The sequence below is a fragment of the Delphinapterus leucas genome, chromosome 1, assembly GCF_059928025.1.
Source record: "Delphinapterus leucas isolate spDelLeu-1000000601 "Yukka" chromosome 1, BTC_Dleu_Yukka2, whole genome shotgun sequence".
In the NCBI taxonomy this organism is placed as follows: Eukaryota; Metazoa; Chordata; class Mammalia; order Artiodactyla; family Monodontidae; genus Delphinapterus; species Delphinapterus leucas.
The window spans coordinates 131639826-131656715 of NC_143129.1; the positions used below are offsets into that span (position 1 = coordinate 131639826).

The 16890-nt window shown below is 40.0% G+C and overlaps 1 long non-coding RNA gene across 1 annotated transcript in view; it reads right to left on the reverse strand.

Annotated features, from left to right (window-relative positions):
- Positions 1 to 16890, reverse strand: part of LOC111178434 (uncharacterized) — a 122120-nt gene that overhangs the window by 52871 nt on the left and 52359 nt on the right. Inside the window, exon 3 of the long non-coding RNA XR_016395027.1 lies at positions 1 to 13745. This exon is cut by the window's left edge and continues 52871 nt beyond it. This is a non-coding gene — a long non-coding RNA (uncharacterized LOC111178434). The remainder of the gene's footprint in view (positions 13746 to 16890) is intronic.

Consider the following 16890-nt stretch of genomic DNA (forward strand, 5'->3'; position numbering starts at 1 on the left):
TGCTCACATTCCTCAGTTTGTGGCTCCCTCCGTCTTCAAGCCAGCAATTACATGTTGAATTCTGACTTCTGCTTTTCCAACCAGAGAAAAACTCTATTGAGTTAAAGGGTTCATGTGATTAGAACAAGTCTACCTTGCTCGCGTAAATATTTATTTTATTTATTCATTTTGGTTGCACCAGGTCTTCGTTGCAGCAGGCGGGATCTTCGTTGTGGCATGGGGGATCTTTTTTAGTTGTGGCATGTGGGCTCATAGTTTCAGCATGAGGACTTCTTAGTTGTGGCATGCAAGCTCTTAGTTGCGGCATGCATGTGGGATCTAGTTCCCTGACCAGGGATCAAACCTGGGGCCCCTGCATTGGGAGTGTGGAGTCTTACCCACTGGACCACCAGGGAAGTCCTACCCTCACTCTCTTAGGGACAACCAATTAGTAACTTTAATTACATCTGTAAAATCCCTTTTCTTACGTAAAATCATATAATCAGAGAGTAACATGAGAGGACAGAGATCAAGGGGCCATCTTAGAATACTGCCAGAATACTTATATCCAAATTTCCCTCTTCTTATAAGGGCATCAGTCAACAGATTAGGGCCCCCTCTAATCCAGTATGACCTCATCTTAACTTGATTATATGTCCATACACCCTATTTCCAAATAATGTTACAGTCATAGGTTCCAGGTAGACATGAATTTGGGGGGAAAACTATTCAACCCATTCTATTGTCCTTGCATTAATTTCACAGGGTTTTGCTCCATTAGACAAGAGTCATACCCACATATCTTTTTGAGAAGGTCTCCTCTCTATCTTTGGCTTCTGCAGAGATAGCTAAGGGATACACCCCTAAGCTTCTGAGAGACCCTCTGGTTTGATTAATGGGATCTGTGCATCACACTCTTAATCTCTTAGAAGAGGCTTTTGTATGATTGAATACTTTGACCTGTTGGTCTTTCTGTTGTTTTAGTAAAGACCTGTATAGACACGGAGTCCTTCTTTCCTCTATGTCATGCTTTCAGAAGTCATTTCTGACATTTAGCATCTTTTACCATCTGAAAAGCCTGAGAACTTTCAAGATTATCCAGTCCTCATCTCTTTATGTTTACCAGATTTTCCCTAAAATTATTTCTTTTTTTCTTTTTCACATTTTAGTATAAGCCCTAAGGAGAGACAAACCAGCACCTTTAACACTTTGCTTGGAAAACTCCTGAGATGTATATCTAAGTTTGTCATTTACACATTCTGCTTTTGACATAACTGCAGGTCACAATTTTTCTAAGGTTTCTACCACCACACAACAAGGATTCTCCTTCCTCCTGTTCCACTAACATGTTTCCCACCTCCTCCTGAGTCCTCACCAGCATTGTTCGTAAAGTCCAGATTTCTAAGAACAGTCTGTTCATGGTGATTTAGGCTTTCTCAAAGAAAATCTAAGTTTTCTCTATAATGCTTCTCACTTCTTGCTGAGTTTTCACCAGCTGAATCTTTAATGTCCATATTTCTGCAAACAGTCTGTTCAAGGCAGTTTGGGTTTCTCTTATCATGTTCCTCAAAATTCTTCTAGCCTCCAGCCACTGCCTAATTCCAAAGCTACTTCCACACTAGGTATTTGTTACTGTGGGGCAGTACCCCACTTCTAAATACCAAAATCTGTATTAGTCTTCTATTGCTACACAACAAATTACCACAGACTTAGCAACTGTAAACAACCCATACTTATTACAGACATATCTTGTTTTATTGTGCTTCACTTTACTGCACTTCACAGCTACTGTGTTTTATACAAAATGAAGATTTGTGCTAACCAGGCATCAAGCGACTCTATCGGCGCCATTTTCCCAACAGCATTATATTTTAGTTAAGATATGTACATTGTTTTTTAGACATGTCACTGCACTCTTAATGGGCCACAGTATAGTATAAACATAACTTTTATATGCAATGAGAAACAAAAAAATCTGTGTGACTTGCTTTATTGTGATATTCGCTTTATTGCAGCGGTCTGGAACCAAACCTATAATATGTCCGGGGAAAGCCTGTACCTGACAGTTTCTGTGAGTCAGAAGTTTGGCGTATCTTACCTAGGTCCTCTGCTTGGGATCTCAAAGGCTGAATCAAGGCACTGGCCAAACTTGAGGCTCTGAATAAGAATTTTCTTCCAAGTTCATTAAGGTTGCTGGCAGAATCCAGTTCTTTCTGATTGTAGGACTGAGCTCTCCATGCACTTGCTGGCTGTTGGCTGGGACTCACTCTAACTCCTAGAGGTCACTCACATTCTTCAGCTTGTGGCTCCCTCCATCTTCCAGCCAGCAATGCTATGTTGAATTCTTCTCATGCTTTGAATCTCTGACCTCTGCTTTTCCAACTAGCCAGAGAAAAAATTGCTTTCAAAGGGTTCAAATGATTAGGTTAGGCCCACCTGAATAATCTCCTTACCTTAAGGTCAACTGACTAGTAACTTAAGTAAAATCTCCTTTGCCACGTAACCTAATCGTAGGCATAACCTCAGAGGGTGGAAATCATGGGGGCCATCTTAGAATTCTGTCTTTTACACATCCTCACACTGAAAATACTCTAGAAATGTATTCATAGTGACAACTCTGAGTTTTCATTTCTTTCTGCTTTTTCATTTTGTGCAATAAAAAAACATATGACTTGGCAATCAGGAAAAATACAGAATGACACCATTATTAATTTAGTTCAAATCACTGTGACCTTACAGAATCTTGGAGCTGTTTGCCCATTTGCAATAACTACGACTGCATGAATTACTGATTACAAAAGATAGTCCATTTTTAGAAAACTGCTTTTGTTACATTGGAAGGTTTTTCTGCAAACACACACACACAGGCACACACATGCACATATAAGTATTTCTAATAAAACAGATGTATTGTTAATGACAAACCTTGAGACTAGGTGGTTTAAAATAAGTGTGCCTAACACTTTTATTAGGTCTCACTTTACCTACTTTTATAGCAAAAGAAATACAGATGCTGACGTCCTATTAGCTATAACAAACCAGCAGAGCAGGATTGCATAATACAATTGGCTTTCAGTTTCTCTGTTCATGCACCAAATGTTTATGAACTCCCACTATATGCCAAGCACTTGGGTACAGAGATACAGATGGTATCACCATGAACCCAAATGAAGAGCTCAAAATTTCTCATTTTTCCCAGCAGGCAAGTTTCTAATTTCACTATTTCACCTAAACATGTATACCTTAAATATTAGTTGCCAGACTCTGGAGGGCATTTGAGAGATCCTAAAAATGTTTTCATAATTAAACAAAAATACACCCGCATTACAATCAGTGTTTATTCCTTGTTTCTTAAGAAACTTATGTTTTAAAAACAGAATTTGGCAAATTGTAATTTTTCTTTAAACATGACCCTTGATCAGACATTTTCTTGACTATTTTTTTCAGAATCAGGCAAAAGACCAAGGTCACCTGTCTTTGGGGTCACGTACCTTTAAGGTCACATCTCTTTGTCAACATCGTCTGTTCTTTGGAAACATATAGTAGTTGGCCCCAAATGCCACTTACTTTGAAAAGATCTTCTTGGCTTAACCTCAGCCTAACCCAGCCAACCCACTGAATCAACCCAGCAGCAAGCCGGGCAGACGCTGGAAAAACGGAACACCAGGCTGCTCATGGGCTGTTTCCACTACAGCATACTGCATTTTATGGGTGAAAGGTGATTAGTCATTTAGAAGGATACCCCTTGCGGACATTTTAATGCAGCCTGGCATTTCTGACACAACTTTAAATTGCTTGGCTGTTTAGTTGCCGTTCTTCACCTGCTTACAATTCCCCATCCTGAACTGCAATTCTTCTGACCAGAAATGGAGCAAGTGGGGAAGGACTACAAAGAGAAACTCCAAAGTGTTCAGTGACCTGGAGCTGAGAGGAGGGAAAAAGGAAGAACCTAGTCTGACAGATGGGGATTCTTCCGCTATTCCTCTTTTCTATTCTCCTGCCCCATTTAACTGTCTTCTACTTTCTTCCATCCCTTTCCTCATCTGAGAGATCTTCCTTGCCACCATTAATTCTCAAACACTACCCAAACATCCCCACCTTCTTATCCTTCTACTAACACTGGTGCTACAGGTGCTAACATAGCCATGCTGGGCTTCCAATGGTAAAAGTTAAAAATCACAGCCTTCCATTAACTTACTGTTCACCTCTTCTTTCACTCATTCAAAGGACATTTACCAAGTGCCTTCAAGGTGTCAGGCTCAGGGCTAGGTGCTGGGGATAAGCAGGGGAACGATACCTGGTCTCTACCTTCAAGGAGATGGAAGGAACAGTCATATACACAAGGGTCTGTAATACATTGCATTAAGTGTTTATGCAAGAGCACGGAGAAAGTGTTGGACTCATCCTAAATAGGTGCACTAAGGGAGGGCAAACTTTAACACTCCTCCACCCAATAAAACCCTATATGCTAAAACAAACAAACCAGTCCAACTCAAGTACAAAATAATAAGAATTTTCCAAGGATATCTGGGAACTGGGTTGAATTGGGGACAGAACTGCTTTCCAGGGAACAGTCACAGGTAAAATAAGCATAGTTCTAGAAAGAGGTTTGTATGCCAGGAGAAATGGAGGTCAAATTTGTGAAAGACGTGCATTGCAGGAGGATTCAGGATATACCATATATCTGTTTATCTTGGTAAATTTTTTGCTCAGAGAGAAGAAAGAAGTATGAAATGAACTTAAGTTCACAAATATGGGAGGCAGGATATGCATCAATGCATTTTTTAGAGTGCTTACCTTGGCTAAGAACAATGCAGTGTGGTCTCTTTGCAAATCAATAAGTAGAACCATAGAGACAGAATTGGTGAGACTTAAAGGTCACCCTCTTCCCCAGCCTCCTTGTAAAACATTTGAAAAACCTTGATATTCCCTTGCAATGTTATAAAGACTACTCTTTGTAACAATATCAAATGTCCTTTCCATGGAAAGATCTCCCCATTCAACCTTTTCTTCATTGCTAACAACCAGAGACACATATTTGCAACTTAATTCTAGGCTTGAAGGCCATGATCTTGAAAAATCACTTTCAACATTGCAAGTTTCAACCTATAATAAAAACATTTTTTAAAAGTGGGCTGGAAACAGCACCTATTCTCACAAAGGGTTTGGCAACCTAGACCAACTAGGGGATGCAGGGATGAGGTAAGAGGAAACTTCAAAGTCTCCTTTGGAGCCTGGCCTCTTTCATTCTTTTTTCAGACATTCCTTATTCATTAATGAAATATTTATTAAAAGCTTTGTCCATGCCAGTCACTGTACATGATACTAGGAGCACAGAGATGAACCAACAGTTCAGTTCAGTCTCTCAAGATAGTCCTCATCTAAGGCTGATGACAGAGAGGTATATCATAATACAATGTGAGGAAGACAAAAACCCGAGATGGGTGCCAAGCCCCAAGGAGTATAAGGGAGAGTGTGCTGCATTAAGGCTAAAGGGGTCAAGGAAGGCTTCTCAGAAGAGGGGATATCTGAGTTGAATCTCAAAGGTGGTAAAGGATTTCCAAGTGAAAGAGGATGGAAAAGGGGAGTGTGTGCAAAGGTCTGAAGACAGGACCCCTCACAAAGTGCTGGGAAAAAAAGGGTAACTTGCAATGGCTCCCTTCTTTCCCACCATCCTCACATCACTAATGATGATAGTGATGACTTTAACTTTCTCATGACTCAGTTCAGGCTCACAGATCCCATTGGGGGATTTACCAGCCACCACAGAGTCACCCCTGTGTGTGAAATTACCTCTTTATACAGGCTTCACTGTTCTTGAGGTTTGCTTCTCTGATGGATCTGTGGGCTGGTTGATGGATCCAGCACTGGGAAGGATGCACTGACCCTGGGGTTGCCTTTAGGGAAGCCAAAAGATACAGAATTCCAGGTATCCCGGAGGTTGTCTAGCTGCTATGTACCACACCCAGGTTCTCAGCAAAGGCCAGGGCCCCCTGTGGCTGGTAAGGAAGAACCTAGAACCTGGGCCTTCCCTGGAGAAGTTCTCATGGCAATAGCAGAAGCACAAGATGGCAAGTTCAACCTTGTAATCACACTTTAAGCCTCCGCCTACATCACATCTGTTAACTCCCATTGGCCACAGCAAATCACATAGCCAAGCCCAAGGTCAGGAGTTTAGAAGTACATTCTGCTCAGCTGAGGCCAAAGCAAATCACAGAGTATCAAGCCCAACATCAATTGAGTTAGGGAAGAGAATTCTTCCCATGAAGTCACGGGCAGGGAATAAATATTTTGAACAATAATATAGTTTGCAACACTTCCTTTTAGAGGGCATCTGAAACTTCACCTCATCTTGGGCTACACTGAGTTAGCCCAATAAATTATAGCATTTGGTCTTTAATCAAGTCTCGGATAAATCTTTGAAGTCAAAAAAATAATTAATAACTAATTAAATTAATAATTAACAATTAATTGAAGCCCAATAAATTATAGCATTTGGTCTTTAATCAAGTGTTGGATAAATCTTTGAAGTCAAAAAACAATAATTAATTGAAAAAACAATAATTAATAATTATATTAATTGTATATCTAAGTTTATTCTCTGAGAGCAATAGTCCTGTCCTTGAAGAACAAACAATCTGAATGGAAAGTCAGGAAATAAACTTATTTATATAAATTGAGCACCCCCTTCAATTTTTTCAGGAAGCAGTTGCCTTTTCTGTGAAATGTTCATATTAAGCTATTTGATCACTAGAGATATGTATCTTTAATGATTTTAAAAATCATTAGGATATTTGTTTGCTGGATATGCTATTAATCATTAACTCTTCTAGGGAGTAAAAAAAAATTGTTTAATGCTTTAAACAGCTTTATTGACACATAATTCACAATCAGAAAATACACTTCCCCCCAAATTTGCCCATATTAAATGTAAAATTCAATGATTTTCCATAAATTTAAGTTTACAGAGCCATCATGACACTCCTATTTTAGAACATTTCCATCACTCCCAAAAGCTTTCTCAGGCCTATTTGCAGCCAAACCACTTTCTCACTTCCAGCCCTAGGCAACCGCTAATCTATTTAGTCTCTATAGATTTGCCTTTTCTGGGGATGTTTCATATAAATAGTATCATAGAACAAGAGGTCTTTTGCATCTGGCTCTTTTCAGAGCAAAATGTTTTTAAGGTTCATCCACGTTGTAGCAGGTATCAGTAGTTCATACCTTTTTATTGTTGAATACTATTCCATTATGTAGACATAACACATTTTGTTTATCTATTATAAATATTCTTATCTTAAATTCTATTTTCCCTTATATTATTATAGCTGCTATATCTTTTTTAAGTTTACTGCTTGCATACACTCACACAGGTACATATATATTTTTTAAATCAACTATTTTTAATGTTTTAGATTTATAGAAAAATTACCAAGATAGTACAGAGTTACTGTGTAACTCACATCCATTTCCCCCTATTATTAACATGTAGGATGTTAATAATATCCTACATTATTAAGGTACATTTATTAAAATTAATGAACCAACATTAATACATTATTATTAATTAAAGTCCATTCTTTAATCAGATTTCCTGTTTTTCTCCAATGTCCTTCTTATGATACAGGATCCCATCCAGGATGACACATTATGCTTACTCATCGTGTTTACTTAAGTTCCTCTTGACTGTGACAGTTTCTTAGATTTGCCTTGTTTGTGATAACCTTGACATTATTTGAGGAGTACTGGTCAGGTATTTTGCTTAATGTCCCTCTATTGGGGTTTGACTTATGTTTTTCTTATGATTAGACCGGGGTTATGGGTTTTGCAGAGGAAAACCACAAAGGTAAAGTGCCACTTTCACCACATTTTATCAAGGATACATATTATCAATGTGACATCACTGTTGGTGTTGACCTTGATCCACTGATCAAGGTAATGTTTGTCAGCTTTCTCCACTATATATGTACTCTTTTTTAACTCCTTTCCACACTACACTCTTTGGAAGGAAGTCACTATACACAGCCCAAACCTAAGGAGTGGGGAAATACGTTCCACATTTTTGAGGGAAGAGTATCTACATAAATTATTTGTAATTCTTCTGCATGGGAGATTTGTCTCTTCTCTCCCATTTATTATTGATTCAATTATTTATTTATATCATTATGGACTCATGGATACTTATTTTACAGTTAGGGTTATGATCCAATAGTATTTTATTCATTTTGTTCCTCAAACTCTTCCAGCTTTGGCCACTGGGAGCTCTTTCATTTGCTTCCTGTGCCCCAGACATATTCCCAACATTGTACATGTAGATTGGTTGGTTGGTTAGTTTTTTTGAGCACTTTCTTACTTTCTGGCACCATAAGATGCTCCAGGCTCATTTTGTGTATTTCCTGTCCCAGTTCTAGAATCAGCCAGTTCTCCAAGGAACCCTGGTTCCTTTGATTGGAGAATAGTTTCAGAAACCAAGATCTGGGGACTAGGTGTGCTCATTTCTACTGGAGTGTTATTGCTTCTGGGCCTGCTCAGCTGACAGAACAAGGAAATATATGTGTATATACTAACCTGTGTGTATATACACATTTCTATGTGTAAACATCTCTACTGATATTAAGCTAAACCTGAGTTCATACTGACATCTCAAACTCTAACCCATTTCCACTTGAATAATTCTAGCCTCCTCCCTTTGCATATCTCTAACTTTTCAGTGCAACAGTGAGACATCTTCTGACATCATCTAACACCTGATTCCCATCATCTGACATCAATTTACTTAACTGTTCAATTCCAGAATAGCAGTATCAGAACTGTTAAGCTATATGCCCGTAGGTAATAACATTATCAACTAGTGACAGTGTTTATGCACAGTTTCTTTTGTCATTAGTTTTACAGACTCCACTCATTTCCAAAGTTACTTAGGTTAGTACCTCTTACCCCCACCCCCTTCAGTGAGGTTGCTTCATACATCTGTAACACATACAGTTTGATTGTTCCTTCACATACATCATTCAATCCTGAGACTCCTCCAATCTCCTAACTGATTTTTTTACATTTTTGTTCTTTTTGTTCCTGAAGTTTTGACAAACATATAATGTCACATAACCACAATTATATTATCACACAGAATCCTTTCCACATCCTTAAAAAAATCCCTGTGCTTCACCTACTGAATCTCCCCCCAACCCCACCACAGCCTCATGCCAAACCCTGAAAATTACTGACCTTTTACTGTCTCAGTAGTTTTGCCTTCTCCAGATTGTCATATAATTAGAATCATAGAGTATGTAGCCTTTCTAACTGGCTTATTTCACTTACCAACATGCATTTAAAATTCATCATGTCTTTTTTATGACTTCATATCTTTTTATCACTGAATATAACATTCTATTCTATGGATGTACCACAGTTTATCTCTTCACCTACTGAAGGACATTTTGGTTGCTTCCAGAGTTTGGTTACTATAAATAAAGCTACTATAAACATCCATGTGCAGGTTTTATGTGGACATAGTCTTCCAATAGGTTGGGTAAACACCTAGGAGCACAATAGCTGGATCATATGATAAGATTATGTTTGGTTTTGTAAGAAATTGCCAAACTGTCATCCATCCAAACTGTCATGATGCAAAGTATCTGCGTCATTTTACATTCCCACCAGCAACGTATGAGAGTGCCAGCAGCTGGTGTTCCCAGTTTTTGGATTTTGGCTATTCTAATAATATGCTTTTTCCACGCTTTTGCTTTCAACTTATTTGTTGAAATTTTATTTGGATTTATTTATCTACATATTTCTTTTTTTTTCTGTTCTTTATTGCCTGTATTGTATTAAATTTTTTTTTTTTTTAGATTTTCATTTTTATTTATTTAGGCTGTGCCAGGTCTTAGTTGAGGTACGTGGGATCTTCATTGCGGTATGTGGGATCTTTTTGTTGTGGCATGCAGACTCTTAGCTGCACATGTGTGCAGGATCTAGTTCCCCAACCAGGGATCGATCCTGGGCCCCCTGCATTGGGAGCGCAGAGTCTTACCCACTGGACCATCAGGGAAGTCCCCTGTATTAAATATTTTCTAGTGCACCATTTAAATTCATCTGTAGGATACTGTGATGGACTGAATGTTTGTCTCCCTGCAAAGTTCATATGTTGAACCTCTAACCCTCAATATGATTGCATTTGGAGGTAGGGGCCTTAGTGAGGTAATTAGGTTTAGATGAGGTCATGGGGATGGGGTCTCCTTGATGGAATTTTTGTCCTTAGAGGAAGAGGAAGAAAGATCAGAGCTCTCTTTCTCTCTGCCACATGAAGACACAGGAAGAAGGCCACCATCTGTAAGCCAGAAAAAAGGCTTTCACCAGGAACTGAATCTGCCAGCACCTTGATCTTGGGCTTCTCATTCTCAAAAATTGTGAGAAATAAATGTCTGCTGTTTAAGCCATGCAGTCTATGATATTTTGTTACGGCAGCTTGAACAGAGTAATGCAGATGCCTTTAACTATATATATTTTAGTTATTATCAGGCACCATTTGTTGAATATTTTTTCTTCCCTTTTTTATCTCTCCTGAACTTCTGGAACACCTGTGCTGGATCACCTGATGCTGTTCCTCAGGTCTCTGAGACTGTCCATTTTTCTTTCTGTAATTTATAATTTTTGATCCAGCTTCAATTTCATTGATTCATTTGATTCTGCCATCTGAAATCTATTGAGCCCCTCTAGTAATTTTTTTCATTTTAATTTTTGTACTTTCAACTCTGGAACTTCTATTTGATTTTTAAAATAATCTTTATCTCTTTACTGATAGTCTCTACTTAATGAGTCCTTGTTATACCTCCTTTACTTCTTTAACTATTGTTTCCTTTATTTAACATGTTTACAGTAATTGCTTTGAAGCCTTCCTCTGCTAAGTCCAATATCCGACCCCCTCAGAGATCATTTCTATTTATTGCTTTTGTAGGGGAGGCAAAAACCTTACCTCTACTCTCTTAAAGTGTCTGGCTACTCCTGAGAATTCAATTGACAAAAGACATTATAACAGGAGAAAAGCATACACATTTATTTAAGGTTAGTTTTATATGACATGGAAGCCTTCATAAGGAAATGAAGGACCCAAAGAAGTGGCAAAACCTGAATGCTTATATACTGGATTGAATAAAGAGTGGCAAGTGTGGAAACATAACTAAAATAAACGAAGAAACTAAAGGAAGATAAGAGTTATTTTAACAATGTCTGTTAGTACAGAATTCTCCTGGCCTTGACTCCCATTTCTGGTGATAAGAATGTTTCTTTCCTCCTGGCACAGGGAGGGCAGATCTCACATTGGAGATTTAACTTCTGCTTTCAGGAAGAAAAAGGAGAATCAGAGTGCCTTTCTTGCACCCACTGTTTAAGTGCCTTTAACTCAAAATTATCAATATATCAAGGCAGCTTATTTTGGGTAGCATGTCCTTAACCCCTTCATCTCCCCAATTTGGAAATTCCCCAAAAGTTTCACATATGAAAAGCTGAGTTGGAGGCCGAGGAGAGAAGGAACAGGTTACTAGCTGATTGGCAAAAGATCTTCAAAGGAAGAGAATAACATAGATAAAGCACTAATAAATAAGCAGAAAAGAAAAAAAAAAAAATCTAAGTATGTTTCCCCATATCCCTTTAAACCAGTCTCCCATCCCTGGGAATAGGTCAGTACAATTAAAAAAAAAAAGGTTAAGACTCATTTATCTGATGATTTATCTGATGGAGAGTGTTTATCTTGTCCTTTAAAAGGACAATAATGTAGATTAGACATTATTTGTTCCAAGTGATTTACATAGAAACCACATTCTCCACAGATGATCACACAAGCTCCTCCTTGTTGGGCTATCAGTGTGTCCAGAGCACAAAGATTTTGGAGTTAAACAGAAGCTAAAGTATGAAGTCTAATTGAAGTGCTTCCAGTATTTGCACATTAATGCTGAACTCTTGTTCTATCACTATGAAAAGATTTCAAACTGCCTTTTCCAGCTCATAAGTTCCAAAGCCTGGGGAAAGGGATCTCAATACTGAAAAGAATTTAGAATTGTGATACACAAGTGGGTTTTCTATGACTTCCTGCCTAGTACATTTAGTATGAATATGTGGCACTCTTTTAAGAACAAAGGTGCCTAAGTTTGTAATTTTATTTAAAGTAAAGTACCTGGTGACAGAAGGCATCAGGCCTCCAAATCCACATTGTCCCGACTATCTAGATGGGAATCCTTCAAATACCTTGTCATTGCATAAGCCAAAAAGACCAGCAATGCTCATGGTTAAGGTCAGAGTGGAACTTTTGACCCACTAGGATGGAGTTTGTTGTGTTTTTCATCTGTCATATTGGCATCTGCACAACTCCATCTTCCACATATCCCCATCAGTCTGTAGGAATGGAACAGGTTGCAAAATATCTAATATAGGAGAGCTGCAGTTCAGCTTTGGTAGTTATGAGGCTTGGTTTTGTCACGTGGCGAACCTAGTCCAGAATTTTGGTCTACTTTGGTCTACAAAGACTACCCCATATGTAATCTTTGGCAGTGAGCATCCTAATTAGGGGAGCAGCTGAGCTGCTGAGCTACCCAAGATTGCACAAAGGTGTCTTGTGACCTAGCCACAATATTTGATGATTTGGCAAGTGTTTGTACCATAAGTGCTAGGACCATCTATAACCTTTGTGTGAGGCTTGAGCATGTCACCTGTGGAATCAAACCACAGAGTCTGATTGAAACATTGCCTTTGTATGTCACCTAGGAAGGGTCAAGCACCATGACTGTTTTCAATGCAAAGGGAAAAATTCCCTTCTAATGACTTCATCTGAGCAAAGGACGGTCCTTGAGATTCTACAGAGATTTTTTTCATGTCCAATGAACTCAGCAGAAGGAGAAGTAGGTGATGTTGTTTACTTGGCTGTGGATACCATACACCCATTTTCTAGAACTGTTCTACCAGATGTTCACACTGGTAAGAACAAAAACTAGGTCAGGTTCTTTTGCATGATCTAGATGTTGACATAACGAGTAATTAGACTGATTAGCTAATGTGGCTAAGGTTTGGGAAAACAATGTAAAGGAGTGTCAGGTCTGTCCCTGACCTATTGAGAAAATAGTAAGTGTTAATAAGAATGAGATACAGTTTGAAAGAAAGGCCCTAGTGGAGGATCAGAGGGAGAATAGGACAGACTGGGACAAGTAATCTCAGTCAACCCTTAATATAATGGCCAAAGAAAGGAGAGGCTTCATTAAAAGGAAGAGGGTTGTTTTTATGTGTTTGTTTTTCTGTGGAGTTGGAAACTTAGTAGGGGAAGAAAATAGGTGGAAATGGAGTTTTTTAATCCATGTTCTTGGGAAAAGCTGTCTAATTCATGATGTCTTCTGCTTCCAGGGCTTGAGAATTGATGCTAGAAGTGATTACTTTAAGGTCATTTGTAAGAATGGTCCTCCACTGGTCCTGGGACTGCTGATTTGGGTCTAGTTTGGTGTCACTCATGTGAATTCATCAAAATTCTTCTATTTTGATGGCAGTGTAGGTGGTTAGGAATACTTCATAAAGTCCTTCCCAATGAGGTGACAGTGTGTGCTTTCTTTTAGAAGCCTTGATATACCCCCGATCTCCCGGTGGAAAGGATGGCGAGGCTGGTTAGTTGGTGGAGGCCATGCTTTCTTACCTGTTGATGATGTGCTCCAGGTGTACCAGGCAATTCTTGTATGTAGCTAGTCTTAACATCAAATTGTTCTCTTAAGTCTCCATAACATTCACTCAATCTGGGAATGGAAGGTTAGAGACGCCAGAAGGCAAAGGGCAGCCAAACATTATTTCAAAATGGGTTAATCCATGTCTACTATTTAGAGTATTCCAGATTTTTATAAGGACAGTGGGTAATGTTTAAGTCCAGTTTCTTGACAGACTTTTCCTAAAGTCCTTTTTATGTCTTGATTTTTACATTCCACTTGCCATGATGATTGAGCATCCTCAATCAGCAGGTAGGAAATTCTGATGAGTATGCCAGAGTTTTTGCAAGTGAGTGGTTTATTTCTGCTGTAAAACGAATTGCTTGATCTGATTCAATTTGTAAAGGAATGCCAAAACAAAAAATAATCTGTTATTAACTTCTTTACCACTATTGTAAAGTAAAGTGGCATCAGCACATCTAATGGATAGCATTCACTCTATCCCACTGAACATACAGACAATTACCACCAGTGGGAATAGCCTAAACCTTTAAATCCATCTGGAGTAATACAAGGGGCGTGTGGACCTTGGAAGACTTCCTAAGGTATGTTGGCTTCTAAAATTTGGTGAGATTACAAGTAGTGCACTGGGAAATAACTGAGTCAGAAATTTTATGAATGCCAGAGCAGAAACAAGTATCTTTTAGTTCCTTGACTATCCCCCATCTGCACATATGCCCCATCTTATGGGAGATCCGTGCAAGCCAAAAGGTCAGAAGAAAGGGGGCCACACGAAGTCTGTTTGGCCCGATGTAAAATGTGTCTGACAATTGTTTGGCACCTTTTTGTATTCATTTGTCTTTTTTCAGACTGAGGAGTACTTGTCTGATAATCAATAATATCAGCCACAGATAAAGGCAGGTTTATAAATTGGGTGGAGAAAGGGTGGGGATCTGTTTTAGGCTGTGTATTTAGCAACTTTGTCAGCCCTATCATTCCCTAGAGATGTACAATAGTATCAGTCTCCTTAATACAGACTGGACAATGGAGGTGAATAGCCTCTCACAGGGCAGCCATTGGCAATAGGAGTACCAGCAGGGTTTAAGAATCTGTGGGAGGGCTTCCCTGGTGGCGCAGTGGTTGAGAGTCCGCCTGCCGATGCAGGGGACACGGGTTCGTGCCCCGGTCCGGGAGGATCCCACATGCCGCGGAGTGGCTGGGCCCGTGAGCCATGGCCGCTGAGCCTGCGCGTCCGGAGCCTGTGCTCCGCAACGGGAGAGGCCACAACAGTGAGAGGCCCACGTACCGAAAAAAAAAAAAAACAATCTGTGGGATTTCTAGATTGTGCCAACAGCATGGCAGACTCGAAAAGCATATCTCCAGTCAGTAAATAGGAGCATTTTTTTCCTCTTGTCAGCGTGCAAGCTCTAGTGAGATCTGTAAGCAGCCCAGGCTGATTTTACAGTGGCAAAGGGTACACCTCAAGCATTTCATGTGGGAAAACAGTTATTATGTTTTCCCAGAAATTGTATCTACAAGAGCCATCACAAAATAGAAGTAAGTCTGGGCTGTCTAAAGGGGGCATCTAAGAGGTCTTCTCCTTGCTTTGAGGCCATTTATATATGTAGTTGCAAGGCAATCACGTGGAATGGACTGAGGCTCTCTGTCAGCCGGGGGGTGGTAGAGTAGCCAGATTTAAAGTGTTACAACAATGTAGGATGACGGAGGGATTGCGATTAGGGCTTATTCATAGGTGGTCTGCCACCATGTAGAGAGATGCTGTCTTACGAACTTGTAAGAGAGTATGGGGAATATGCTTATTCTTACATTAGGCATGTACTGTAAGAGTACTGGCTTTGTCGTTTAGGGCAGCAGCTGAGGCTACAACATGCAGGCATGGGGCATCCTCCCTGCCGCAAGGTCCAGCTGACATGAGAAATATTCTTTTTTTTTTGCGGTACGCGGGCCTCTCACTGTTGTGCCCTCTCCCGTTGCAGAGCACAGGCTCCGGACGCGCAGGCTCAGCGGCCATGGCTCACGGGCCCAGCCACTCCGCGGCATGTGGGAACTTCCCGGACCGGGGCACGAACCCGTGTCCCCTGCATCGGCAGGCGGACTCTCAACCACTGCGCCACCAGGGAAGCCCCATGAGAAATATTCTTTAGGACGTATGAGAGGTTAAAGGTTGTCCTGCAGCAATCCCATTATTTTTTCATGGCAATATCGGTGAAAAGGTTTGTGAAAATTAAATAAGCGAAGAGCCGGGGGTGTGGACCATGTTAATTTTAAGGCTTCAGAGGAAGTTAATGCCTCTAGGGGCCAGGAAATATCCTCTGAGGTAGTATCTGGAGGAGAGCATATAGGGGTTTAACAAGGGCAGAGAAGTGATGAGCCCATTGGCGGCAATAGCCAGCTGCCCCTGGAAATTTATGCAGCTGCTTTGCTTGTTTTGGGAGAGGGGATGAACGAAATTGATTCAAGGCATTTTAGAGAGAGCTTTTGAGTGCCCTGAGATATTTCCTGTCCTAAGTAGGTAACGGTTATTTGCACCCATTGAAGTTTAGACTGGGAGCTTTATGCCTCCTTCAGCCAGTGCCTTTAGAAGGACGGAGTCTATAAGAGCACCCTGTTCAGTCTGGTTACGGAGTGAAAGGTCACCAACATATTGAATAAGAGTGGAACCTTGGGTCAAGGCTACAGAATCTAAATCAGCTTTAAGGACTGGGAAAAGTATTAAGGGAGACCCACACTATCCCTGAGGTATGGAAGTCCATGTCAATCATCTTCCTCTAAATGTAAATGCAAAAAGAAATCGTGGGTCAGAATGCAATGGAACCGAAAAGAAACCTGAGCAGATATCAACTACTGTAAACCAGGCTTCATCAGCAGGAACTGAGGTGAGAATGGTACCCGGATTAGGACTATGGGGTGGAGGAATTACAAAGGAGTTTGAAGCTCTTAGATCTTATGCAAACCGATACATTTAATTTCCATTTGAATCAAATTTCCCTTCTTTCTTTACTGGCAAGATTGGGGCGTTATAGGGTGAGGAAGTAAAGATAAGGACACGCTGATATAAAAAAGAGTCTATTATAGGTTTAATTCCTCACTCTGCATCTCCTGAGAGGGGCTACCAGGCCACCGATGGGAAAGGTTTGTTCCTTTTCCTGGCTCTGCACAAGCTCTGTGCTCCATAGCAATCCAATCTCATTTGCATGTGAAGCCCAGAGACTAGCTG